General features: G+C 37.9%; 1 protein-coding gene across 2 annotated transcripts in view; it reads left to right on the forward strand.

Annotated features, from left to right (window-relative positions):
- GRID2 (glutamate ionotropic receptor delta type subunit 2) overlaps nt 1–27,195 on the forward strand; it is a 1,115,417-nt gene that overhangs the window by 90,957 nt on the left and 997,265 nt on the right. The window lies entirely within an intron of this gene.

A 27,195-nucleotide genomic window follows, 5' to 3' on the forward strand; every position in this document is an offset into this window, starting at 1 on the left:
GGTAGGAAAGTCTATAATATCATTCAAATTGTGATACAATTTGAAGTTTTCATGAGGAAGAATAAAAAATCTATCTATGTCTAATATTTTCCAAATTGTGTATTAAATCACAGCATAGCATGAGCTTACTTGAAGTGTCTTTGCAGTGCCACAAAGCTGCTTCAGATGTTCACATTTTTCAATGGGATGATGGAATGATTCCCTCAGGTCCTCAGAAAGAACAGTTTTCTTCTAGAACAAGTGTTTCTCGACCTCAGCAACATTAAGATGTGTGGGCTTCAATCCCCAGAAGTTCTCAACCGGGAGATTAGAAAGCTGGAAGGAACCATTTCTCACTTCACATGATTTGTTGAAGTCAATTGAACCCAAGGAAAATGATTCTCCATAGTTCTGGATGCACTTAGAAATGTGGAAAACAAGTTCTGATAGATCTGTAGAAACTGTGAGGAAACACCCAGGGCATTGGAATATAAACCTAAGAAGATTGCCAAAAGAGTATTTTTAATAAATATTTTATTAATTTTTCTAGTTTTGCGATCATAAGTACTTAACAAACAATGTGTTGTCTGGGTCCATTAGTAATTCAGTGGTACATATTAACTTCCTCAATCTAGATCCAATACTACATAGTGTGTTCACATAGTGTGGTGGGATGGAGGGTTTGTTGTCACTGTGTGTTGGGGGGAGAGAGCACAGGGGGAGGCTCAGCTAATCTCAATGTACACATGTTGTACTTTGACAATAAAGGTTTATTTATTTTATTTATTTACACCATCCAGTGCTTCCTCTCTTCTGGTGGTATACATTTTTCCACATTAGGCAAATGCAATCCTTATTGCTGTTAATACACATACAATTGAATATCAACATCTTTATCACATTTTTCTAATATTATACATAATATCAATAGTGTCAGTTTAAAATATCTTTTCTAACCAAAACATATCTCAGTTGCATTTGCACTTAAAATCCATTTGTTCAATCAATATCTTGTTTTTCCTGCTTTTTAAAAAAAAATTGATTTCCCATCAATGTTCAAAGTGTCTCTATCACTTCTAGTTTTCTCATAATAAATTATAGTTGGGTAACCAAAAGCTTCTCTTATTCAGACCCTCTTAGCATTTTCATATTTCCCTTCTCATACCAAAATATAGTATTCTAGTTGCAGATCCTATCTTTCTAGTTATAATACTTTTATTTCTAACAATTATCTATTCTCTTAGCCATGTTCAAACATCTGTTTAATAATATAATATCCCATCTAATGGGTCAAAATCTCTATTTTCTTCAGTATTACTCTAGCTTTCTTCCTTTGCCAACTAACTTTCCAAGTCAATGCATTTGAATCATCAAGTAGTTCCTCCTCTATTTTTGTGTATATTGTTTGGAATAAGAAAGTCAATTTGATCGAAGTACTTTTGGAAGAATGCTGAGCCCATTTATAGTCATTAAACAGCCTCCCTCCTTCTCCAATTTTCCAGTTCTCCTAATAGCTTTATCTTCTGTTTGATCAGCTCTTCTTCCTTTTCCTCAAATGTGTTCTGAGATCTTGACAAGTAAGATATCTTTTCCATTTCTGGTATTATCACTATGTCTTCTAATTCTTACTTTGTCTGTCTGTTGATTCTTTCTTTTAGGTCCTCCATCTTTGGATCTGCTCCCTCTAATTTCCCTTCTATTTTCTGGGTTACTAGTTCCTTCTTTGTAGTCTTTTTCTGAATTTATAGGTTTAAATTAAAAAATTGTTCTTTTATGTCCTTTGCATTATTTTTAGTATCAACATGAGCTATGGCAATTGTCTCTTGTATTGATTTCAACATAGCAAGAATTTCTTTCTGAGATTGATCAACATTTTCTTGTTGGTATGTCAAGCTGAGGGGTTTGAGGACAAGTGTTAGGGATGGTATTTTACCATTTAAGGCTAAGTATGGAACATCCATTTTGTTTTTGTATGTGGTCTTTATAGTCCAATCTATTTAGGGATTTTAAAAGTTTCAGTCAATTGTCATTTGAATTCCAAATTATCCAGCCAGCCTGTCAGTCCATCCTTAAGTCTCCCCTAAACAAATATAAGCAAAATTCAAGTTTTTCTGTCCAATGAAAAACATATCCTTTCTGTCCAGACAGAAAAAAGCAATTAAAAGTTATTCAGCAATCAAAGGTTTATAATCCAAAGTATTCCATCATCTCAATCAGTAATGCATGTTTCTTCTACAAAGAAATAACTCCATGACACAGTTCTAAAAGTCAATTAGTATTTGTATTCGTAATCCAGGCAGGCCAGTTTCAAAATAGTTTATCCTCTCCGTAACACAGATAAGTAGCCCAAGAGGTTTTTTTTTCCCTTTTCCCAGCTGCAGTTTTCAAAAGTGAAAGTTTCCAAGGACAACAAAAGTCTTATCTGGGCTTCAAGCCAAGTTTCCTTTAAGCATAATAGATTATAGTGCTGTAGTTTGCCACTAGATGTCATTGATGCCGTCTTCCAGTTTTTTAAATCCAAACTTATGTTGCAAGCTTTTCAAGTCTCTTTTCTAAAAAAGTCTCAAAAGCATTTCAAATTTCAAAGCTATATATCTGTATTGATTCCAAATTAATTTTGTAATTTTCTCTGTTTTCCCCCAAGCAATTAGTTCACACATTTCTTTTCCTGAGGGAATGGGGCAGAAATTCCCTCTCTCATCAGGGAAGATTGTTTGCTTTGGGTGGCTTTTTCTAGGAAAAAGTCTTAAAGTCATAAAGAGAGGATAAAGTCTCACCCAGTTCCATCCACGTTGTTCAAAAGTTGCTCGTTAGTACTTATTTTTTTCGGTTGTCAGCAGCTTCTGACTACCACACGAATGTGGCCAGTCTTTCCCCTGCCAATTTGGAGGGCTTCCTCAGATCAAACAGAAGGGCCACTGCCCCTCTGCGATCAACGAGGGTCCCCTCCTTCTTCATCGCCTCTCCAGGGTGACTTTCAACCCTTTTTAGGGTCCCCAGTGGGGCAAAAATGAACATGGAAGCCCTCCAAAAAGAGTATTATTTTTTATAATGAGATATTCTTGTTGCACCAGAGACTGATTATTCATATATAAAGTATATAGCTTACATTTTCCTCCACCCCATCTCATCTCAAGGACATATAAACACAGACAGACAGAGAGCAGATAGATACACAGACAAAACAGAATTAAATAACTGAAGTTTCTAGAGCTGTTACTTTATTAGCAGGCTTTTGCATAAAGCTATGTGAAAAAATACGCTCTACTGTTTTCATACCTTCCCCTCCCCTTTGTCATTTATTTTCTGTTACAGACATTTATTATCCTTAGAAGGAAAAATAGACTATCAAGATTGTCAGAAAATAAGTAAGAGAAGAAGTACATTAAGAAAACGCAATATTGAAAGGTCTACAATCCTACATGTTTGTCCTCCTCCTCTTGAAATATAGAAATATGTTTACTTCATTTTTAGTAATATATAAGACAACCCTACAAGATCGGGGCCACACATAACATTCCAATTAAACTGGTTGATTACTACTCATGCCTATGCACTGGAATCTATTCAACTAACAATTAGCACTATTTTGGCATGGATAAGAGTCTGTGGAATTCAAGAGGGGTTGTACTTTAGTCCTTAGAGCCTATAGGCCGATTCCTCTTTTGACTCCATCCCAGATTCTGTCACTCCTTCTCCTACAATTTGATCCATTCAGGCTGATTAACTAATCTGAGCAGTGTCCAATTGAACAAAGATTTTCTTTAAACATGATAATTAATTACCCTCCCCATTAATTTATTCAGAATTTTTTAAACTGAAATTTAAAATTTAAAGATCCATTGAGGCCTTCTATAATTATATAAATTCTCAATCTTTTGTTTTGACTTGATATAATTACCATTTGAATCTATTAATTTAATTCTATAATCTTTGAAGTAGATCTTATATTCTAATGGCCTCTGCTTAATATACAAATTAGGAAAGTGTTTCTGATATATCTTTAAGGTTTTGTTTATCTTTAATTTGCTACTGCAAGTAATAGAGGTGGAAAGAATCCACTACTTTTTACTGAAGTTTTACTTGTGAACAACTATTTAATATATATACTTCCTACTGAAAAATATAATAATTAGTTTTAAAATAAATTCTAAGAACTCTGTTGCATATCAAATAACATTATGCTTCTGTTAGATGTTTTCAAAATCAGTACCCTTTACAATGTGAGTTAGACCAAGAATTTTTTTAAATCCAACAAAATTCTTAGTCATATTTTTTTAAATAAGATATTCTCATCAAATCCAAATACTTTGAGATAGATAATCATTATTTTGTAAAAGTTCAAAAAGTATGGGTGACATCTAAAAATAAAAACCATGTAGCTTACCAAAGAGATTATTACAATGCTAGAATGGCACATAGTTTCACAAAAAAATTAAAATTGTTAAGAAGATTCTTGCCTTAGATAAATTAGACACTTTTTTCTTTGTGTTTTTTAATATTTATTTTAAACAACGATGCTTTAAATGATCCAAAAGAGTTAATGAAGTAGCCAAAGGACCGCTCGGGACGACAGGCTAGTTAACAACAAGTTTATTTAGAGCAAGACAACATTGAATGACTTGTTCGGCTTTTATAGCCGGCAGCTGGTCGCGAGGACCAATCAGCAGTGTTTGTTTTGGCGCCGTGTCAGACGGGGACCAATCAGCGTCGTCTTCTTCTGACAGCTCCGGCTTCCGCGTGGTGTGGTGTTTTGACAGCCGCGAGCTGTCAGTGGTTGCGCCTGCGCAGTGCGGTGGACGCTTTGACAGCTCAGGCTTCTTCACGGTCCGGAGTTTGACAGCCGCGAGCTGTCAGTGGAGGCGCCTGCGCAGTGCGGGGAACTTTGACAGCTGTCAAAGTTCCCGCGTGTATTCCTGTCAAGCGGCTTTACTTATATACTTTGACGATGCCCTAATATTTATACTTGTTAACATATGTACACTTCCATTGAAAGAATGTTTACATATACAATACACCCCTTACCCCTCCCCTGGTGCGTTTCTTTCCTCTTGGATGTTTGAACCAGCCCACTGATAGTCTTTTAGATAGGTGGGTGGTTTCCGATTCCTGGTTGATCGGCGAAGGGGCGGTGGGTGGTCTGGGTCTAGTTCTTCATTTTGATGTTCAACTTCCTGGTTTGGGATAGGCAGCATTTCCGGTGGGGGTTGTACGTCGGCACTGGTTGGTTGCTCAGCATTGTGTGGTGGTTGTCTGGGTCTGAGCTGGTCAATATGGCGGCGTATGTTGCCCTGTGCCTGCGTAGCTATAAGGTATGAGATGGGCCCTGTTTGTTTTATTACAGTCCCTTGGACCCACTTGTTTTTATCTGTGTATGATCTTGCCCATATTAGTTGACCAGGGTTAATTGTGCGGCCGGGGTGGGGGTGTTGTGGTTCTTCTGGGTATGTGTCGGGGTGCAGTCTGTCGAGACGTGTTATTAGCCTCCTTCCCCATCTTAATTCCGCTGGTGATTTGCCGGTTGTGGAGCATGGCGTTGTGTGTTGTGCTAAGAGGAACTGGCTGATGCGCCTCTGCCAGTTCCCTTTAACGAATTTTTTTAATGCTTCTTTTGTGGATCGTACCATAATTTCAGCCATCCCGTTCGACGATGGGTGGAACGGCGCCGACGTGACCAGCCTAATACAATTCCTCGTAGCGAAGATCTGAAATTCACGAGAGGTGAATTGCGGTCCATTGTCGGAAACTATGGTGTCAGGTAGGCCGTGTGTTGCGAATATTTTCCGTAAGGCTTGAATAGTGGCTGCGGACGTTGTTTTCCTAAGGGGCGTGACTTCCAGCCACTTGGAATAGCTGTCCACTGCTATTAAGAAACTTTGGCCCTGGATAGGCCCTGCAAAATCTATATGTATACGTGACCAGGGGTTCCTTGTAGTCTCCCATTTATGGATCGGGGCCTGGGGGGGTTCCTTCCTGGTCTCCTGACAGGTATAACACCCACCCACATACTTTTCAATTTGTTTATCTATGCTAGGCCACCACACGTAACTTCTAGCCATTGCTTTCATTTTTACAATTCCAGGGTGCCCTTCATGTAAAATGTGTAATGTTTGGTCTATGTTTTCCTCTGGTATGATGACCCTATTTCCCCATAGCAGGCATCCTCTATGTGTTGAAATCTCGTTTTTCCTATTATAATAAGGTTGGAATTTGGGTTGTGGGTTTTGAGCTGGCCACCCAGTTGTGGCCCATTTGAGGACTCTGGCAAGTATTTTATCTTTTGCTGAATTATTAGCTATTATGTTTGCAGTCAGGGGGCATTCAGGAAGTTGAGAGATTGCTAAAATTTGGCTGGCTGGGGCTGGATCTGAGTCCCTGGTTTGTATGGGTAGTCTGCTGAGGCAGTCAGCATGTCCCAATTCCTTACCTGGTTTATGTATTAGTTGATAAGAATAGGCTGCTAAGAACGTTGACCATCTTAAGATTCTCGGAGAGAGAATTTGTGGTGTAATTTTATTCCAAGTAAATATGCCTAGCAGGGGTTTGTGATCTGTAAATATCGTAAATGGTCTTCCATACAGATAATCATGAAATTTTTTGACCCCTGCTACTATCGCTAGGGCTTCCCTGTCAATTTGTGCATAGTTTCTTTCAGCTTTGGTCAGAGTGCGAGAATAGAAGGCTATGGGTCTTTGTGTGCCATCCTTGAATAGGTGACTTAAGACTGCCCCAATTCCGTAGGGAGAGGCATCGCAAGCGATGCATATTGGGGTGTCTTCTCTGAAAAGGGTGATGGTTGAGCTTTGACAGATAATCTTTTTTAACGATTGGAAACTATTTTCATGTTCCTTGGTCCAGGACCAAGTTGTACCCTTGTCGAGGAGCCTATGGAGAGGCTCTGCAATAGTGGCTTTGTGGGGAATGAAAGCATGGTAAAAGTTTAACAGTCCCAAAAAGGATTGAAGCTCTTGCTTATTCCTAGGGCTGGGTGCGGTTTGAATAGCCCTTAGTTTCTCAGAGGTGGGGTGGATGCCCTGGCTATCGATTTTATACCCTAGGAATTCTGTAGAAGTGACTCCAATGGAGCACTTTTCCCGCTTAAGTTTGAGACCGGCTTCTCTGAGCCGGCTCAGCACAGCTGACAGCCTGTCAGCTAAACTAGCTTCATTTTCTCCGGCGATGAGAACATCGTCGAAATAGGGGCAGACCCCGGGTATTCCTTTCAGGGTCTTTTCCATGATACCCTGGAAGATACCCGGGGCTGCAGATATGCCGAATTGAAGCCTCTTAACTTTAAAAGCACCGCGGTGGGTGACAATAGTTTGCGCTTCCGCGGTGTCGTCTGTGACAGGCAGTTGTAAATACGCCTGCGTGAGGTCAAGCTTGGCGAAAATGGTGCCAGAGCGGATGGAAGCAAATACGTCCCTTACCGCTGGCGCCGGGTAAGCATGGGGGCTGAGGGCTAGGTTGACTGTCGCCTTATAGTCAGCGCATACTCTCACTTCGCCATTAGGTTTGATTGGGGTGACAATAGGGGTCTCCCAGGTTCCCCCATCTGTTGGCTCAAGCACCCCTAGACTCACGAGTCGGTCAAGCTCGTTTTCAATTTTTTCTTTGAGGGCAAAGGGTACCCTCCTAGCTCTTATTTTAATTGGTTGGATTGCTGGATTTAATTGCAGGGAAATGGGGGGACCTGTATATTTCCCTAAAGTGCCCTCGAAAACGTCGGCGTACTTTTCGCAAACGGCTTCCAGGCTGGGTGTTTGAATGGTATTAACCCCTGATAAGGCGATGCCTAGTGGAGTGAACCAGTTAAGCCCTATCAAGTTGGTACGGTTCCCTGGCGTAACTAAAACCTCCAGGGGACCTTTGAACCCCTTATACTGTACAAGGACCTTGGCTTTCCCTTCCAACGGAATAGGGGTTTTCTGGAAGTCTGCAAGGTGAACCTGAGTTTGTTTCAGGGGAATTTGTCTTCGGCCTTTCTGACAGATCTCCTGATAGGTTGTTAGCGAAATTAAGGAGACCGCTGACCCTGAATCCACCTCCATGTGGCAAGGCACCCCCTGAATTCTGACCCAGACCTTAACCTTGGAACTTATGCAGTTTACCCTATCGATTGTCTCAACCCGGTTGCCTGGTGGGGTTTCCCTGTTGGCCTGGGCAGCTGGCCTACCTGGGGGGTTTGCCTCCACCTCATTGACGTTGTCCCGGCCCTTGCTGCGGCACACCGGCTTGATGTGGCCAGTCTTCCCGCAGTTGTGGCATTTTGCGTTCCTAAAGCGGCAGCTTCCACGGGCATGGTTGCCCCCGCAGCTGGCACAGGCGGCTCGTTGCACGTAACGCGGGGGTGGCGGTGGAGGGTCCCTGAATCCTCGGCGGTCCGACGTTTTTCCCCTCCTCGGCTGTCGGTGCTCCATCCTGCGCTGTAGGGCTTCTCCACCGGTGAAATCTACCGACTCTCCGCTGTCGCTGAAGGTTGCGCTTTCCTGGTAGACGGTCGCCGGGGTCTCTGGGGTCGTGTTCGTCGGCTTCTTTTTGTGGCTGTGTTCGTATGCCATGATCTCCCTGGTCAGCTCAGCCAGATTCATGTCGGGTTTGGACGTCAGTTTTTTTTGTAGCTTCTCGTCCCTCAGACCGATCACCACCTGGTCTCTGATGCGGTCTTCCAGGTCGGGGAAGCAGCAGTTCCGCGCGGCGTGTCTGACCCCGGCGATGAACTCGTTGGCGGGCTCGTCCTGCCGTTGTTTCTTTTGTGCGAATTGCACCCGCCAGTACAGTTCCAAGCGAGCCGGCATGTAGTACTTGTTCAGCTGGTCCACCAGGTCCGCGTAGGAGACGTCCGTGATGGGCACTGGGCTGAACAGCCCGACGGCTGCGTCGTACACCGGGGGCCCGCTGATGTACAGCAGGGCGGCGGCCTTTGCTCGGTCGTCAGTGATTTTACTGACGAGGAGAAATCCTTCAACTTGGCCGAGGTGTGATTGCCATCTCTCGGGATGGCGGGTATCAAACTCCCTCACACGGCCGAAGTTTGCCATGTCGTCCGGTCCTGGGTTGCTCCGATGGAAGTTAAAACTTCCGTGTCAGCTCTTGCCGGGAACTCTCTTCCTCGGCCGTGACTTCAGCTCCGGAGCGATCCCACCTTCGTCGCCAGTGAAGTAGCCAAAGGACCGCTCGGGACGACAGGCTAGTTAACAACAAGTTTATTTAGAGCAAGACAACATTGAATGACTTGTTCGGCTTTTATAGCCGGCAGCTGGTCGCGAGGACCAATCAGCAGTGTTTGTTTTGGCGCCGTGTCAGACGGGGACCAATCAGCGTCGTCTTCTTCTGACAGCTCCGGCTTCCGCGTGGTGTGGTGTTTTGACAGCCGCGAGCTGTCAGTGGTTGCGCCTGCGCAGTGCGGTGGACGCTTTGACAGCTCAGGCTTCTTCACGGTCCGGAGTTTGACAGCCGCAAGCTGTCAGTGGAGGCGCCTGCGCAGTGCGGGGAACTTTGACAGCTGTCAAAGTTCCCGCGTGTATTCCTGTCAAGCGGCTTTACTTATATACTTTGACGATGCCCTAATATTTATACTTGTTAACATATGTACACTTCCATTGAAAGAATGTTTACATATACAATACAGTTAACCTGATACATTATCTTGTGATATCAAAACTGAAAGTAAATGTCTTGTAAGTGCATCAAAGCTGATGGCAATTACTTTTTGCGTTATATTAAACAATAGTTTGCTGTATTGTTGGCTACAGCATGATGACTAAGATCATATCCTACATAAGCTGTGAACCATGACTGAAATATCACAGTGAGACTATATAACATTTATGCTAGAACTATGCAAATTATATTTTGGCTTAGTGTGGTACATGAACCCAGAGTAGTGTTTACACTGAATTGAGGTATTCTCCAGGGTGTTGGATAGCATCTCCCTCAACTTTCCATCACTCAATGACAGCCTTTTATTAAGTTTCTTGCCAGACAGTAGGTCTTATTTTTCCCCCCCAGGGAGAATTGTTTGTATGGTATCCAAGAGTATTATTTGTACAAAACGCTTCTACTGATTTGTAAAGAGAAATATTGTGCAAATATCATACAAATATTCTTTTAAATGCTGAACTCATGCCTAGAAAATTGTCATTCTGCAAAGTTTTCTAGTTACTTCCTTGGACAGCCTAACTCTATTGGGATATAAATTATCAATTGTTTCACCCTTTGGAAATATTATTGGGAATTGAATGGGAACAATTGCCTGGATGAACTGCAAAGATGCCAGGTTTCCTAGTTATAAATCCCTTGTCAACTCCTTTCAACTCAGTGCTATTTTTAAGGTCTGGTTGGACATTTTTTGGCAGCATTGTTAATGAAGCAGACATTATCCCTGATTAATGTAGTGTGAACTACTCCTGAATTACTATAAATAATAGAATGATTGATTGCTATATCTGAATTTTGTCATACTTTAAATATTTTATAGCAGGTCTGGACTGCTTGTGTACGATATCCCATTTTCAGATTATCTTTCATCAGCTGATGAGAACTTTCCCTTTCAAAAGGTTAATTTTCCTTGAGAAAAATCATAGGCAGAGTTCACTTGAAAAGACTTTTAACCTGATTTGGAGTACATTAACAACTGAACAGGACACCCTTTGGACACCCTATCTATAAATTGTTCTAACACATATTGAAAGGGGAAAAAATGACAGTAAGTTAGAAACGTCTTCTGAATAATAATAATTTCTCCAGCATGTTTCTTTTTTTTACTTTTTTCAAACAAAGATTAATATCAAAAGCTGTATAAAGAAAGGGAGGCCCCACCTTCTTATGGCCACAACATTTTGATTCAGTCATTTGAGAATATTTTAGTACAGAGTTGTACCAAGGAGAAGACATCAGAGATGCCATTACCAGAAGGTTAAGTTTGATACTGAAAGCAAATATGGTAGATGGGAGTGCAAAGAGTTCTAATATACAAGGACTTGTGGATTGTGTTCTTGAACCATTACCGCTGCTTTTCCAGTTAGCAATAGCACTTAGACTTATATACCACTTCACAGTGCTTTACAGCTCTCTCTAAGCAGTTTATAGAGTCAGCCTATTGCCCCCAACAATCTGGGTCCTCATTTTACCGACCTCGAAAAGTTGAAAGGCTGAGTCAACCTTGAGCTGGTCAGGATCAAACTGCTGGCAGTCAGTAAAATTAGCCTGCAATACTGCATTCTAACCACTGCACCACCACAGCTCTCTAACTGCATTCTAACCACTGCACCACCAGTTAACAATAGTTTTCCCTGATTCTTCTTGGGCTTAGTGCATTTTTCTTTACTATGCTTCCAGTGTGCGAAAGGAAGCAAAAAAAGAAAGAAAAAGGAGACTTATCCCCCCCTCAGTTCTATTTTAAGACTTGATCAAATAGCACTTTCTAAAAGTGGGGGATGATGACAAGGTGCTAATAACCTATGTAGTACTTATATTCTTGAAGCAAGTCTCATGCGTTTCAAGCAGGGCAACTGCAATGAAATGTTTTATTAGTGTCAGCTTCAATGTAGAAAAAGGAGATATTTATGGCTATATAGTAAAAAAGGTAAAGGTTCCCCCGCACATGCGTGCTAGTCGTTTCTGACTCTAGGGGCCGGTGCTCATCTCTGTTTCAAAGCCGAAGAGCCAGTGCTTGTCCGAGGACATCTCCGTGGTCATGTGTCCGACATGACTAGATGCCAAAGGCGCACAGAACACTGTTACCTTCCCACCATAGTGGTTCCTATTTTTCTACTTGCATTTTTACGTGCTTTTGAACTGCTAGGTTGGCAGAAGCTGGGACGAGTAACAGGTGCTCACTCTGTTATGCGGCACTTGGGATTTGACCCGCCAAACTGCTGACCTTCTGATCGACAAGCTCAGCGTCCTAACCCACTGAGCCACCGTGTCCCTAGATATATAGTCGGACATTAATGCCATTCTTAGGATCAAATATCTTTTTATTAAATGTATATGAATCTCTCTCTCTCTCTCTCTCTCTCTCTCTCTCTCTCTCTCTCTCTCTCTTTGACAAAATCCAGCTTCCATAAGAGTGTGGCTAAGTAACAAGCCCAAAGTCACATAGTGAAATACATGACAGAGTGAGGATTTGAATATGGTCCTTCTAGATACAGGATCATATGTTCCACTGGCTACATTTCACCATTTAGTTTAGTTAAGTTCTGAAAATCTGCTACAGCTCTGAAACTAATGTTTACATTGCTTTGATGTATTACAAGATGGGCTCCTTCAACTATTAAAAACCCCATCTTCATGAGTTCTCTAACTGATGCTATGCTCTGTGGTTGTATTAAACCAGTCTTTTCCCATCTGCACTAGTGTTTGAGTCAAAGGCCAGGGGGTGGAGGATGCAATTTAGAGTGCTGGTTTAGATATCTAAACCTTTACAGACCTTGGGATTGTGGAACATTATGGAATGCTGGCTTAAGATAATCTACTTACTGTATGTCCTTCTCAGATGATAGTAATTTTCAAAAGAGATATTTATCTCAAGAAGGCTGTCTCTATCTAGAAAAGAGTTCTCCCCAGGAATATTCATAATAAAATACTCTTTAGCACTAAGGTCCTTTTTGTGAACTCAAACCTGTTGTGTAGTTTATGTACTTAATATTTAGGTTTTACTGTTTAAGTCTTGAAGCTATTTAGAAGAGCTTGACATGTTATTTGGATGGTTGTTTCAGGTTCCTATGCATATTTGGTTTACCATGTGCTGCTTCTGTTTATGCTGTGTTGATATTGTTTTGTAATGATTTTGTTCTATTTTTGCTATAGTTGATACTGAACATTTAAAGAAAACTATTTATGGTGTTTTAAAGAAATATTAAAAGGTTAATATGGATTTGAATGATTATATGTATGTATGTATGTATGTATGTATGTATGTATGTATGTATGTATGTCTTGGCGTATTTGGGTCTTTTCCCATGTAAGATTGAGAGTGTCTTGGCGACGTTTCGACGAGGTCCCACTCGTCATCTTCAGGCTGGTGTCTTCGGCTTCGTGCTTGTGCGAGCAAAGCGTGAAGCTGAAGACACCAGCCTGAAGATGACGAGTGAGACCTCGTCGAAACGTTGCCAAGAGACTCTCAATCTCACATGGGAAAAGACCTGAATATGCCAAGACCTACATACCTGTACCCGTGAAAATCTATGAATATATATATGTATATAATATATATATATATATGTACATTTTTTGGGATTGCTAACAAAACAATTTACACAAAGAATGAGTTGTCACAGTTGCGACTACAGCTTGTGGATGGCCTTAGGTTAGGCTGATACAGGTGATTTCCAGATATCTTAAATAAAACTTTATGATTTCTCACTAATGCACAGATCAAATGTTCCAGTGAATACCATCCTTTCATAGAACTGAAGTGTTGGCAATTGCATTATTTTTTGCAATGGTATTTACTGCATATGTTTATTGCATATTGCATACGACTCACACCCTGGTCAGTATCTCTTTACTCTCCTACCATTGGGTAGGAGATACAGGAGTATAGCCAGCCATACCAACAGGCTGAAGAACAGCTTCTATCCATGGGCTGTCAGACTCCTGAACGGGAAATAACTCTATGTATGACTGACTTGTGAGGCCGGTGTGTTATGCAATTTGCTCACATGGTGTAACAAGATGGTGGGATTGTTGTCACTGTGAGTTGTGGGGGGGCACAAAGGGAGGCTCAGCCAATCTCAATGTACACATGTTGTACTTTGATAATAAAGGTTCATTCATTCATGTGTACATGTCAGTGGTGGGATTCAAATATATGAATATTCAAATATATTCTCCTACGGGAGAAGGGTGGTATATAAGTTTAATAAAATAAATAAATAAATAAATAAATAAATATGAACAACCATTTCTCTGTGTTGATGCTGATTCCGGAAGTCCATTCTGTGCCTGGCAACAAAAAATTAGCTACTGGTTCTGCCAAAGTGGTGCGAACTGGCTGAATCCAATCACTGATGCATGCGTGCATTTATTGGTCTGCCTGCATTTACTATTTTATTTTCTTTAATATATTTTATTATTTTTTAAAATATATTCGCCTTAATATTTGGTAAACAGCATGTTGTCTGGGTTTACATTTAAAAACAATCCATAACAATTAATTTCTATAATTCGATAATCCACATAGTAGCCTTCTTTGATTTTCTCTTCTTCCAATAATGTTCTCTTTTTCCAACCTTAAATTAGTACATTTCTTAATATTTTGATAGATAACAATTGAATATTAACATTTTTCTAGTATTTAACAACCACATCAATATAAAGCTTCCTTTCTAAGTAATCAACTTACTTACCTCATCATAAATCCTGTTTTCAAAGTTCTTATTTAGATTTGTTTTCCCCGCAATGTTCAAAACATTATTACCAGTTAAGATTTTCTCAAAGTTAATTACACTTAAGTATTAAATCTTTTTCTTCATACAAGCCATCCCAACAGTTCTGTTTCTCATATCTTAAAAAGAAAAAGAAAAAAAAGAAAAAAATATACTAGTTAAAATGCTAAAATACATTTATATCCAAAATTTTTCTATTCTTTTTAACAATATTCAAATAAATGTTTAATCTTTAAATATTCCATCTAATAAATCCAATCATCTCATCTTTTAAATCTATTCAGAACATTCTTATCAACTGAGATTTTTGCAAGATCAATTACACTTAAATATCTAAAAACTTTCCCTCATATAAACCATTCCAACATTTTTATATTTCTCATATCATAAAAAAAAATAAAAAGTAAAGAAAAAAATACTATATTACTTGAGGGGCCTGTCCCTTTTAAACTAAAATACATTTATATCCAGTATTTTTCTATTTTTTGAACCATCTTCAAACAAATGTTTAATCTTTAAATATTCCATCTGATAGGTCCCATCATTAAGTTCTTAATTCTAACTTTAGCCTTTTTTTTTTTTGCAAAACATCTTTCCTAATCAGTATGCTCCGCTGGATCAAAAAGTCTTCCCATAGTCTTGTTGATGTTGCCGTAGGTACAAGAGACAAATCCAGTAAAACAGAGGTTCCCCAACCTTTTAAGCACCAGGGACCGATTCTGTGGAGAGAAATTTTTCTGTGGACAGGAGGGGGCATGGTTTCTTGGGGCTTTGCTTATTTGCACAGACCAGTTTCTGGAATGCTGCGGCCAGGGGATGGGGACCCCTGCAGTAAAATGTTTTTGTGGAAGGGTTTCACCCCTTCATATTAATTGAAAATCTTTTTCTTTATTTCTCTCTTAATTTCTTTGTCTCTCAAGTTCTCATAGTTCTCCTGACAGCTCTGTAATCCATTTTGTCTTTTTTTTCTTCTTCTCAGACTTATTTTGCAAGCTTGAAGTGTAGGTTATCTTTTCCATGTACAATATTTCCTTCAATTTTTTTCTCCACCTGGGTTAAATCATAATTCCTCCCATTGTTGAGTTCCATCTTTAAATATCTTTCCTCTGGTTTATATTCAGTTGTCTGCTTTATCTGATCACTCTCCATTTTTATTTTCTGAGAGTTTTTTTGTTGTAAGGTTTTGTTGTAAGATGTGTTCATTTAAATTTTCAAAGTTGTTTTTAATTTCTTCATGGTTTGAAATCATTGTCATTTGAATTAGTTGCAACATAGCATACATTCCCTCCTGGAAGGTATTTGTTTTTTCTTGATATGTTCTTTCTGCAGGTCTCTGATGTTCCATGATAGCCAAGAATCAAAGTTTTCATTTTGCTGCAAACAGATTTAAAGTCACAATTCTGTAAGTATTTATAATGCAGGAAGGTCATTTTTCCCCCTAAGGTTTATAGTTCTTGCCTTGTAAATATGTTCTTATGAAAACTTTTGGAATAACATTCTCCCAGAGGTGAGGTGGGATCCTATCTCCTGCTCTTTTAGAAGCTTGAAAACCTGATTCTGCTAACTCACAGAGGAAAATGCAACCTTGGGTTGGGTTAGTGCTTTGAAGGCCCACCTTCCAGCTTTTTAACTTTATTCTATCCTATTTAAAACTATGTATTTTTACTGAGTTGTAATATTTTTATAGGGTTTTTATATTTTAAATTGTATACTGCCCAGAATTGTGAGGTGGGTAGTCTCTAAATTAGATAAATAAACAAATAAAACTTCACTTGAAATTGTCATTGTTCTTTACCCATACTGCCACCCAATTTGAATATGTCAGATAGATGTATCTGATTTAATGTGGAAGGTGGAGACTAGGTGAGATGTACCAAGAGATTCTGCTTGACAGGAGGTCCAACCCCATAGATTCAGTAGAAGCCAGAATATAAGAAGGACTGATGAAATAGGAAGAAACTGAAAACACCTTACATGTCATACTGTAGACCAGAGGTGGCACTCGGAGCCCTCTCTGTGGGCACACATACCGTCACCCCAGCCCTGCCTCCCACACAGCCCCCTCATCCCCAACAGCCCCCCTAGAGGAGAGTCACCCCAGATGCAGCCTGCATGGAGCAGCACAGCCAAGCACATGGCAGCTGGGCAGCAGATGGTGCGGGTGGAGGGTGTGGCCACCATGGCTCTGCAGGGCCACCTGGGCAATCAGTGGCAGGCCATGGATGGCCCTGAGTGTGGGCAGGATGAGGGCGAATCAGGGCAGGGTTTGGTGGGTGGATGGCCCTGAGTGTGGGTGGGAGTGGGCTGGGGGTGGGGCGATTTTGGGGCATTCGGTCTCTAAATGGTTCGCCATCACTGCTGTAGACTGCTGATGGAAAATGGGTTATCAAGAATATTCTGTGCTTTCCTCAGCTTTATAAGAGAGGTAGCAGAACATGGCACAGCTGCTGATGAATGTAGAAATCAGAGGTGTTGAATGGCAAAAAAGAGCCAAAATATTTCATTTACAGTTAAAGCAAAAGATGGCCCATGAAGTATGTTTTCAAAGAAGACTCTTCAGAAGTGTCATCCAAAGTCAGTCCAAGGTTGTCAGCCAGTCCAAAGGTCTAAGGTTCAAGAGTGGATCAGGGACACACGGGGATCAAGCCAGGCATTGTTTCTAAGAAAGGAACAGAGATAAAACAAGTCTCTTAGATAGATTGCAGGTAGTTGTCCCTGATCAGAATGTTTACTCTGCTGCTTGGCAAGAATCTAATAGACTTCTGTTTTGTTCTTCTTTTTATCCATCTGGTATGGGGATTGGGAAGCCTTAAATCATGTTCAGGATCTAGCTGATTAGGTGTTTTCATTTGTGATTGATCAAACTTCTGTGATGTCTGGCTTTGATCTTCCTTAGGCTGACAGGCTCAGCTGGAGCAAAATCTTCAGCTTCAGACTCAGAATCTAACTCTAGATCTTTGGCCATGATAGTGCATGACTCTTGAGTGATCTGCATCATATTTCTGCTCACAATATGAAATCAATATCTGGGTGTAAAATATTTTTCAACAAGCTTATCCACTTTTCTACTTCTTCTCCAAAGGGAGTAATCTCTCCCATTCTCCCCCATGCCCAAATTTATCTTTTGGATTGCTATCAAAACTATGGAATTCATGGAAACAAATGGGACTTATATTGTCTTATGCTCAGTGGAGGGTTTTGTCGTTCATTACAAAATTTAGATGGAAACAACCATTATAGATGGTTACTTGAGTATAATACCACCACCATCATCACTACCACTTTGAAGGCTAAGGTATGATCAGAATCAAATAATGAAACTTTATGTATGTTTCCTGTAAGTTATGTCATTTCATTCACCAAAAGTATAGTATTGTGTTTTCCACAAGTTTTCCATTGAGGGATGCTAATTTAGGAATGAGATTGTTTTTTATCAGTTAAAGTTGTATATTAATCCACAGTTCTACTAAAAAAATAAAACTAATGGATTTTAATTGAAACCTCAAGATGTCTGGAGGAAATTAAGTGTTGGTGAGCTTTTTCAGTAAGAGTCATATTTCTTCTCTGAGGGACCATAGTTACATGTTTATAAATATCTGTGCTACCACAGTTGATAAGGGGAAAGCAAATTTCTTCAGCACTTAAGTACATAAAATAGATAAAAGTAATTTAGTTTTTCAGGTCTTTGAAGCAATAATTTAGCAGGTGCAGTATGTTTCTTTGAACTGCAATCTGCATAGGGATGAAATCACTGTCAGGTAGAAACCTACAGAAGATATATTTACTATTTTATGGGGCTGTGAATACTTTTCAGAGGAAGTGTTTTGTGCCACATGCAAGCACAATTCCTTTCTGCTGTTCTGCAAAACATGTATGTATATTTTTCAGGTTTCTGAATAAATCTGGAAAATATGCTTTATTTTTGTAATAATAATGTTCTGGAAGATAGAAGAGAATATATGTAGTTCAGAGACCTTGGTGCTCTCTGAGCTTGGTGGTTTGCTTGCAGTTGGGTTTTGTTATTCAACTAGATAACATCTTGAGTGCTAGTGAGTTGGTGTTTATTCCATATTTACAATGGTAGCTTGCCCTACCAGTATTGATGAGGGCTTGTTATTTCCTTTATTAATGTTCTCTCTACAGCACAACCAACACAAACTATAAAAATGATAACACTGCCATACATCAAAAACATCTCAGAAACAACCAACAGATTATTAGAACCACATTGTCTTACCATAGTACACAAACCAGCTAAAATCCTCCAAAACATCTTAAGTAAACCAAAAGACCCAGTAAACACAGAAGGTAAAAAAACAGGAATCATCTACAACTTATAGTATAAAGACTGTAACAGCTACTATGTAGGACAGAGAGGTAGAAGACTAGCACAGCACTTTGATAAACCCCATCTAGTAATCAGAAGGCACAATGAATGTTCTTTAATCTTATAGCATATGGGCAGACTCAACTATAGTTTCAGCTGGAAATATCTGAACATTCTAAACAAAATTAACTCCAAAAATTGTGAGGGAATTTCTAGATGCCTGGCATGCAGACAAAACAGACATAAATAGACACAGAGATAAATATTTATACATCATTCAAAAAGAGACAATAAAAAATCCAAGAAGGAAACAAAAAGACAAAAATACATCATCTCCAACAACCAACATCCAGATAAGCAGGTATTAACACCAGATAAACAAACAAGCAGAAAATAATACCCTAATCAAAATTCTACTAAGGAGAAAAACAATCAGGCAGATAAACAATCATAAAGAAAACAATACTCTAATCAAGGAATTATCAAGGATAAAATTCATACAATTCCCCAAAACTGGCAGGGCAAGTTATTCTATATAAACAGGGAGCAAATCCCATACTCACTAATACTGATGATGTTACCTACTCAAGTAATAAAATGTTTGCAACCAAACAACAAAGTTCAGAGAGCCCCAAGGACTTTACATAAAAATAAATATAGGAAGTCTAAACAAAATGAAAAATTATTATGTATTTTATGTAAGTTAATTTGAATTGTGGATTTTAACATTGGGTATAATAGTAGAATCTGAAATAATAATGAGTTGTTAATGCTAATGGATGAGGCCCTGCCAAATCTAAGTTTGCTGGACTGGAATAAGAAATCTTCTCTGCCACCATGAACAGCAGAGAAGATATCTGTTAACTTAAGTAGCTGAAGGGTTAATTGCGTAGTCTTTTTTAATGTGATACAGTTATAGAACAATTTCATATCAGGCTTATTTCATAATTGTGTCTCTATATAGATGACAGTTGCTCATTCTCAAATCTTTAGTTTAACCTTGTGTCAAGTACTAATAGCATATATGAATGCTGTACATCAAAGATGACAGACAAGATCATGATACTGCTACTTACCAATCCAGGTGCAATGTCGTGTCATTGAATCAAGCACTGAACAATCAAGTGGTGGAAAAGTAAATAATGGATGTGCATACATGAAATTGTCTTCATGGCAAAAAAAGCAGGTAAACTGATGTGGTACAACAAACTTTTATTCTAAGCTTGGAAAGAGGATCCTGGAATCATTGCAATGTAAATTCCTGACAGAGTGGCAAGTCATAAAACAAACGAGCGAATCAATAAAATAACACAAACAAATTTATATGAACCACCTGATTGCTCATAATCACAGTTATGCCAATTATTTTAAAATAACTCCCCTGACTTTGAAATAATATCTAGATTCTTTATGGAATTAATTTGAGAGCAAAGATTAAAAATAATCCCTCATTATCCAAGTGGTTTAGGTTTTCAATCCTAAACTGCTTTTTAGTGTACCTTACTGGAAGAATCCAATAGCAGGAAAAGAAAGTATGAATTTAGGGTTAAACATTCTCGAAATGGTGGCCCTAGATGCTCTCTAGCCAAGGATCATTTGGGACAGAGGATAAAATTTGCTGGTGTTTAGAATCAGAGTGTACTTTTTTTACTCTTCTGTTCATTCTACTTTCTTTGTCACACATTTTAGACTGAAAGCTATTAGACAAAGGCCTGTTTTTTTTGTTTTTTTCATTTTATGGAAGCTGTTCTGAGAACTTTGTAAGCAGAAGCTGAGAATAACAAATGCTGTAAGTAACTAAAATTCTGAGTCACTAAACTATAAATAAATAAATTCTGAATCAGCATTGCCAATTGTATTTTCAAAGCGAGAGGCCTAAAATATCCTTTTAGCTTAATCACTGATTTTAATTTTGATTGTGTTTTTAAATGTTAACCTTTTGTTTGTTTTGTTTTGCACAATTTTGTGATTGTAAACCTCCTTGTTACAATGAAGATATTGAAATGATGGATAGTTTTGGCCTTTTGAGATTAACTATCAATAGTAAAGGAACCAGAAATCTGTCATAGACTGGCACTTGCTAGACCAGCCAAAAAGGCCTTGAAAAAGATATTCTAATGCCATGATGCCTCTATACCTGCAAGAAGAATAATGCAAGCCATCTATGTGAAATTTGGACGTTGGAGTAGCAGAATGAGAAAAGGACTGATGCTTCTGAACTTTGATGTTGGAGAATATGTTATTCTCGGAATAACATGGATAGCCAAGAAAACCAAGAGTCACGAAGGCCTTGAAAAAGATATTTTGGGTTATTTTGCATTTTACCTGAAGCGCAAGTGACCAGGATCAAATTAACCTACTTTGGACATATTATATGAAGACCTAGCTCTCCAAAAAGAGTTTAATGCTGAAAAAATGGAAGGAAAGAGAAGACAACCAGCAGCAAAGTAGATGAATTCAATTCCACTGGCAATGAATCTCCTTTGGAAGACTTGAAAGAACAGGTTAAGGACAGATCACCATCACAGTGACTTTATGGCACATAATCAGTTACAAAATCTAGTAGAACAAAACTCATGACTAGAATGCAAAAACTGAAAGATACAACCTATTCATGACAGAAGATTAAACAAAAGGGCAGGAGGAAATAGTATATGATTTATGAAAGTGTAATCATTTGTAGAGGTTTAAGAATTTGAGTGCAATGTTCCAACTGCAAACATTTGGGTACGAACACAAAGCTATAGAACAACAATGTTGTTTGTTTGTGTGTGTGTGTGTGTAGGTTGCTATAGATACTGGAAATACAATCATATACATACTACAATGAGAAGTAAAAGTGGGTGGTGTGTGTCTTTTTTTTACTAATTTAACAAAGCTTGTTAAAATTAAGAGTAGGCTTAATGACAATGATTTAATGACCCCTAAACAATCAATCAAAACCTTCTTGGGTTTTGTAATATTCAGAATTGTGGAGTATGAATTTAGAAATAAATACATAAATAAATTTGTAAGTCAGTACAAGAGGTTCATACTGTCTACTCTTCATTAAGGCACCTTAAATGAAACAAAATTGGATAGGACTCATTAACAATAATGGGATGTGATGTTTAGTTTCTACTTTAAGTATTTAAAAAGAAAGGAAAAAAAAATATTATTTGGACTCAGCATCCATCTATTTGACTGCACATCCTTGATCAGTGTGCACAGAGTTTTAAATAGAGACTTACAATTAAACTTTGTGGTCTTCAGTAATTGATTTATAATAACCACTATTTCTCATGATTATTTATATCTTCTCTAATATGCATTTATAAATTTTATTAAACTGTGCACATATAGGATTAAACTTAAAATTAATGGATCAGTAAGGTCTGGAATTATATTTACCAGTTCTGTTTTGCATTTTTAAACGGGCACTTAAGATTGATTATTTTAAGTCTATTTTAGGTTAATTGCAATTTTCAGTGAAAAAGTTGGAATTTTAGCTGAAAGATTAGGGACCTGATGAAAAAAAAAACCTCTGTTAACTAACTGTGATTGAAGGAGGGGAGGACAAAATGAACATTTTAATTTTAAAGTGTAATGTTCTATAATAAGATACATTTTTTAAAAAATGGTGAAAGCCAAGAAGGATTGTCAGTATTTTTTATTTTTAAAATTTACTGAATGCTATGATTGGGAAAATCCATTTGGAATATATGAAATGAATATAAATGTTATGAAGTGTTATGAAGCCAGTGATTTTTCCAAGAAGGGATACTTTTGGAAGAAAAGTAAAGCAATATTTTATATACTGTATAGCGTGAGCAGTACTTAACACATCCAATATGCCCATACATACAGTATGTATCATCTGCAATCTGTAGAATAACAAAATAATTGGAAGGGACCTTGGAGGTCTTCTAGTTCAACTCACTGCTTAGACAGGAAACCCCATACATTTCAGACAAAAACCTGCATAAGTTACTGATTGACTTCAAGATGAAATCACAGGTGCTACCTGTCACATAAAAAAGCCCCTTATGGCATAAGGTCCAGTTATTTGAGGGACACTATGTCCCCTATGATTTCTGCACATCCAATAAGATCAGTCAGAATAGCTGTACACCATGTCCCTCTAATTAAAAACTACCATCTATTGAGATCTTGGAAGTGTGTCTTTTCTGTTATAGAACTTGCCTTCTGGAAGAGCACTGTGACCCCCCCCATCCCTTCTTCAAGATTTGCATGGCACCCACCCTACGAAGGTTCTGTACATTTTTGTAAACATAATTTTGCTTCCAGATCTGTGGTTTGGTTGTTTGTTGAGCCTCTGGCAATTTTCTTTTGCAATGCCAGAGGGTGAATTTTTCCAGGCATGCTTTACTTACTAACTGACGCAAGTACTTACTGACTTATTTATTAGATTTACATGGCCGGCCATACCAAATATACAGTATACTCTAGGGAGCTAACTATACTAAAAATAGTTTAAAAAACCCCCACATTTTTCCCCTTTTGTTCAATCATGTCTGATTCTCGAAGACTATCTGAACAAGTCCTTGCAGTTTTCTTGGGAATATTTTTTTCGAAGGGGTTTGCCATTCTTTCTTTCCTTGGGCTGAAAAGAACACACACACACACACACACACACACACACACACACACACATTTATTTATTTATTTATTTATTTATTTATTTGTTTATTTGATTTATATGGCCATCCATCTGAAATGCATACTCTGAACAGTTAGAAATATTAAAAAACAGTAAAAATCATATAGTTTCGCCTCCCAATACAAAACACACAGCAGCTAGAAGAAATTACAAAAATATCAGTCAACACAACCAGAAAGTCGGCTCCATCACACATCCTCAAGCCTGTGTTCTTTTCTTTTTAATTGTTCCTATCCCACAATCTTGTTAATGATGTAAGCTATCCAGAATCATTTAAGAATTGGTTGGCCTTCCAAATCTAATAAAATAACTAAAGTAAAATAGAGGCTAGAAGTCAAACATAGATTTTTCTAGTGCTGGAATGGGTCTATATTCAGGGTTGTGCAGACAATGGTTTTCTCTGGGACATTATATGGAAGTCAAGGTTGGATTTTGAAAAAGCAGGATAAAAAGAGCATTGACACTTTCAAATGTTGACGTGTCTGGTGAGAATAGAATGGATAGCCAAGAAAAACAAATAAATGGATCAACTCAGTCTGTCATTCTAAGCACAAATGACAAGAATTAATTGCAGTGGTGGTGGAGATACCTTTGGAATGACTGAAGAACCAGTTTGGGGACAGATCCTATGGAGAAAATGTATCTTATATAGTCACAACGAGTTGGCACCGACTTAATGGCATGTAATTAATCAATACAAATAAATTGATCAACTCAGTCTGCCATTCTAAGCACAAATGACAAGAATTAATTGCAGTGGTGGTGGAGATACCTTTGGAACAACTGAAGAACCAGTTTGGGGACAGATCCTATGGAGAAAATGTATCATATAGTCACAACGAGTTGGCACCGACTTAATGGCATGTAATTAATTAATACATGTATATGTTTCATCCTATTCTCTTTCAGGTTAAGCAGCATTATGCAAAGGCAGACAAAGAATAAGAAGTAAAAAAAGACTAATTAAAAGCAAAAAATAAGAAAACGAAAGAAAAGGAAATCTAATTAATTTTGTTAGATCTATATAGTGGCTGTCTGTATCTTTCTGTCTTTGCAAATTTCCGTAGCACCCATGAACTGATTTATAGTTTCCTTTTGTTCTATAAGCTTCTTTTCTTTCTCCTTGTGAGATTCTCATCAACAGCACCAGCAACTTTCTCATTCTTATCCTTTTTAATCTATTTATTCTTCATATGTGTATTGGTTTTGCAATCAATCCCAATAGTTCTCTCTGTATGAATGGGCCCCTCAATATACTTCTTTTATATTGATCACTAGTATTTGTATACAGTCTTCATTCATCCATCATTCACTCATTCATTCACACATTCATACTTTCATTTTTCTTATTTATTTTACTTACATCTATCAAAGTAGGAACGGACTCCTGACAATTTATTCAGTGCAAAAGAACAGTAAAATGTGTTTCAAATTAAAAATGACTAAACAAAAACATGCCCATAACAAGCTACCACTCATTAATCAATACGTTAGATTGATCCACAAATTAATGCGTTATGGAACAACTATGTTTTCAACATCTTTCTGAATACAATTCAGTAGTTTGACCATATATACTTCTTGTTTTGCCACACATTTTTTAAGTACCCAATTCCTCCACTGCAGTCAACTTAATTTTATTTTTTTTTCCTGACACATCCGTCTCTTGCTTCAGTAACACAAATTTTATCACATTTCTTGAGGTTATTTCAGACAGGAGTCAAATCTAATTGGAGACAGCAAAAGTTGAATACTGAATCTTTTGCTTTGCTGAGAAAGTTCTCTATTATAGTTCTTGGCCAAGCAACTTCTCTATTATCTGCCTTTTCCAAAATAAACGCCAGGAATCTCATTCATAGCAATGATTCAATAGAACTTTTGGTTTTAAAACAAGGATCTACTTTCTCTTGCACAGAATGGGTCTAGAAATATGAAATATAAATAAATAAATATAAATAGGTTTGGGCTATGAACACAGACTTTCTTTGTAGCTCATAGCAAACTTTTATCTACTGGATGATGAGAAATTGTTCATTCTGTTGTCTATTCTGACAAGACGAATAGCCGTCTGAAGAATATTTAGGAAGCATCGTTCAAATGCTATATCATCCATGGGTGAAATGCTGCTAAATGCCATTGTATGGCTGTAATCTCTCACCCAGAAGCTCTATTGTAAGGACAGGCATATAATAATTATAGGAGCCTTGTGCAATGAAGCATCCTTGAAGAGGCCAGAACTGTTATGATTTCCATAAACATTTTGTCAGAAGAGAGTAAAAATGCTTTGAATTGGAGAAACAAGGCAATGCCTTAACCCCAATCAAGTTGACAGAACTGGCTTTTGCTTGGTTTTCTTTTATAATAAGGATTTCAGAGAAAGCTTTTTACTGAGAGAAAGAGCGAGAGAAAGAATGGAAAGGGAGGGAGAGGGCACCATCATCTCATTCTGAAGCTATTTCTAATTTATATAAAAAAATGACTTTCTATCCTGAATGCTGAATTACCAGGGATAGTAGGAAGATTATTGCAATCTAATGCAGGAAAGTGATCATCCATCAACTTTAAAATATACCTTAGAGCCAAAATTATATTTTATATAGGAATGAATGTTTGTGCTTCCACTGATAACTGAACTCCTAAGTTCTTATGCACATAAGAATATAGGGAGACATCTGGAATTTAATTTCCATAATGAAAAGAAACCTAAATGGGTTTTGGCAGAGTGTGGAGAAGAGAATTTCAATTCAGATTTCTGACATCTTTTTTATATAAAGAAAGAAGAGAAGTAGTCTTAAGAAAACAAACAGCATTTTGTTTAAACAGCTTATACGACCACCCATTTTCTAGCAATGACTCTGCACATACGAGATTTAAAACCAACAATTAAAACATCAATTTGAGTAACAAATATCCAAGATCAGAAAGAACAAACCCAATTTACAATAGAAACTGCAGTAAAGTCAATCAACCAACAGACTTTGTTTAACTTCCTAGCTAGCCCAAATGTCTTGTCTTCAGTGCCTTATGAAAGGACGGTCTGGATCTCTTCAGGATACTGCCAAAGCTGCTTTTTCAAAAGACAACTGGACTTTTCTTTGTTTTTTTCTGAACTGAAGAAGCTTCTTGGATGAAAAGTGAAACTTCCTGAAGGCAAAACAAAGAAAAGTCCAGTTGCCTTTTGAAAAAGCACCTTCGTGACAATCTTAAAACAAAATTGTTCGCTTAGGTGACATGAATAATAATTCTATAAAATGTAGTATTGCATAAATAAAATATTTAAAAAGTCAGATTTATATACAGATATATTTGTCAAATTAGAAAGTAAAACTTGTTATGGATGCTTCTATTAGAAGAGAGAGAGAAATGCACACACAATCTTGATAATTATTTCACAAGATTTAAAAATTCCACAGTTGTCAACCATGTTATAACAATCTGGACCAAATAGATTGAAAAAGACATAGTAATAGGTCTGAAGAGGGGAACAAAACTATATCTCAACCTTCAAGGAGGCTGCATATTTACCACTGTGAAAAATGTGGTCCTGGCTTATCTGATACACATTCTATCCATTTTAATTTCGTCAAGACCTTCCATCTCCTTAAGGATCCTATGTTGGCTTTGCAGATGAAGTTTAGATGTGAAAATATAAGTATGTCAGATGTATTTTAAAAATGTGTTGAAATCTTATAGATCTCTGGCAAGAAAAAGCAATTCCTCATAATCTGGTGTCTAAGTCTCTTTAATTCCAAGCCATTTCAATAAATGTAATTAGAAGCATGCATCCTCTGAAACATATAAATAACAGCAAGGAGATTAAAAAAAAGTATGAAAAT

The sequence above is a fragment of the Vipera berus genome (assembly GCF_964194415.1).
Source record: "Vipera berus genome assembly, chromosome: 7".
Lineage (NCBI taxonomy): Eukaryota > Metazoa > Chordata > Lepidosauria > Squamata > Viperidae > Vipera > Vipera berus.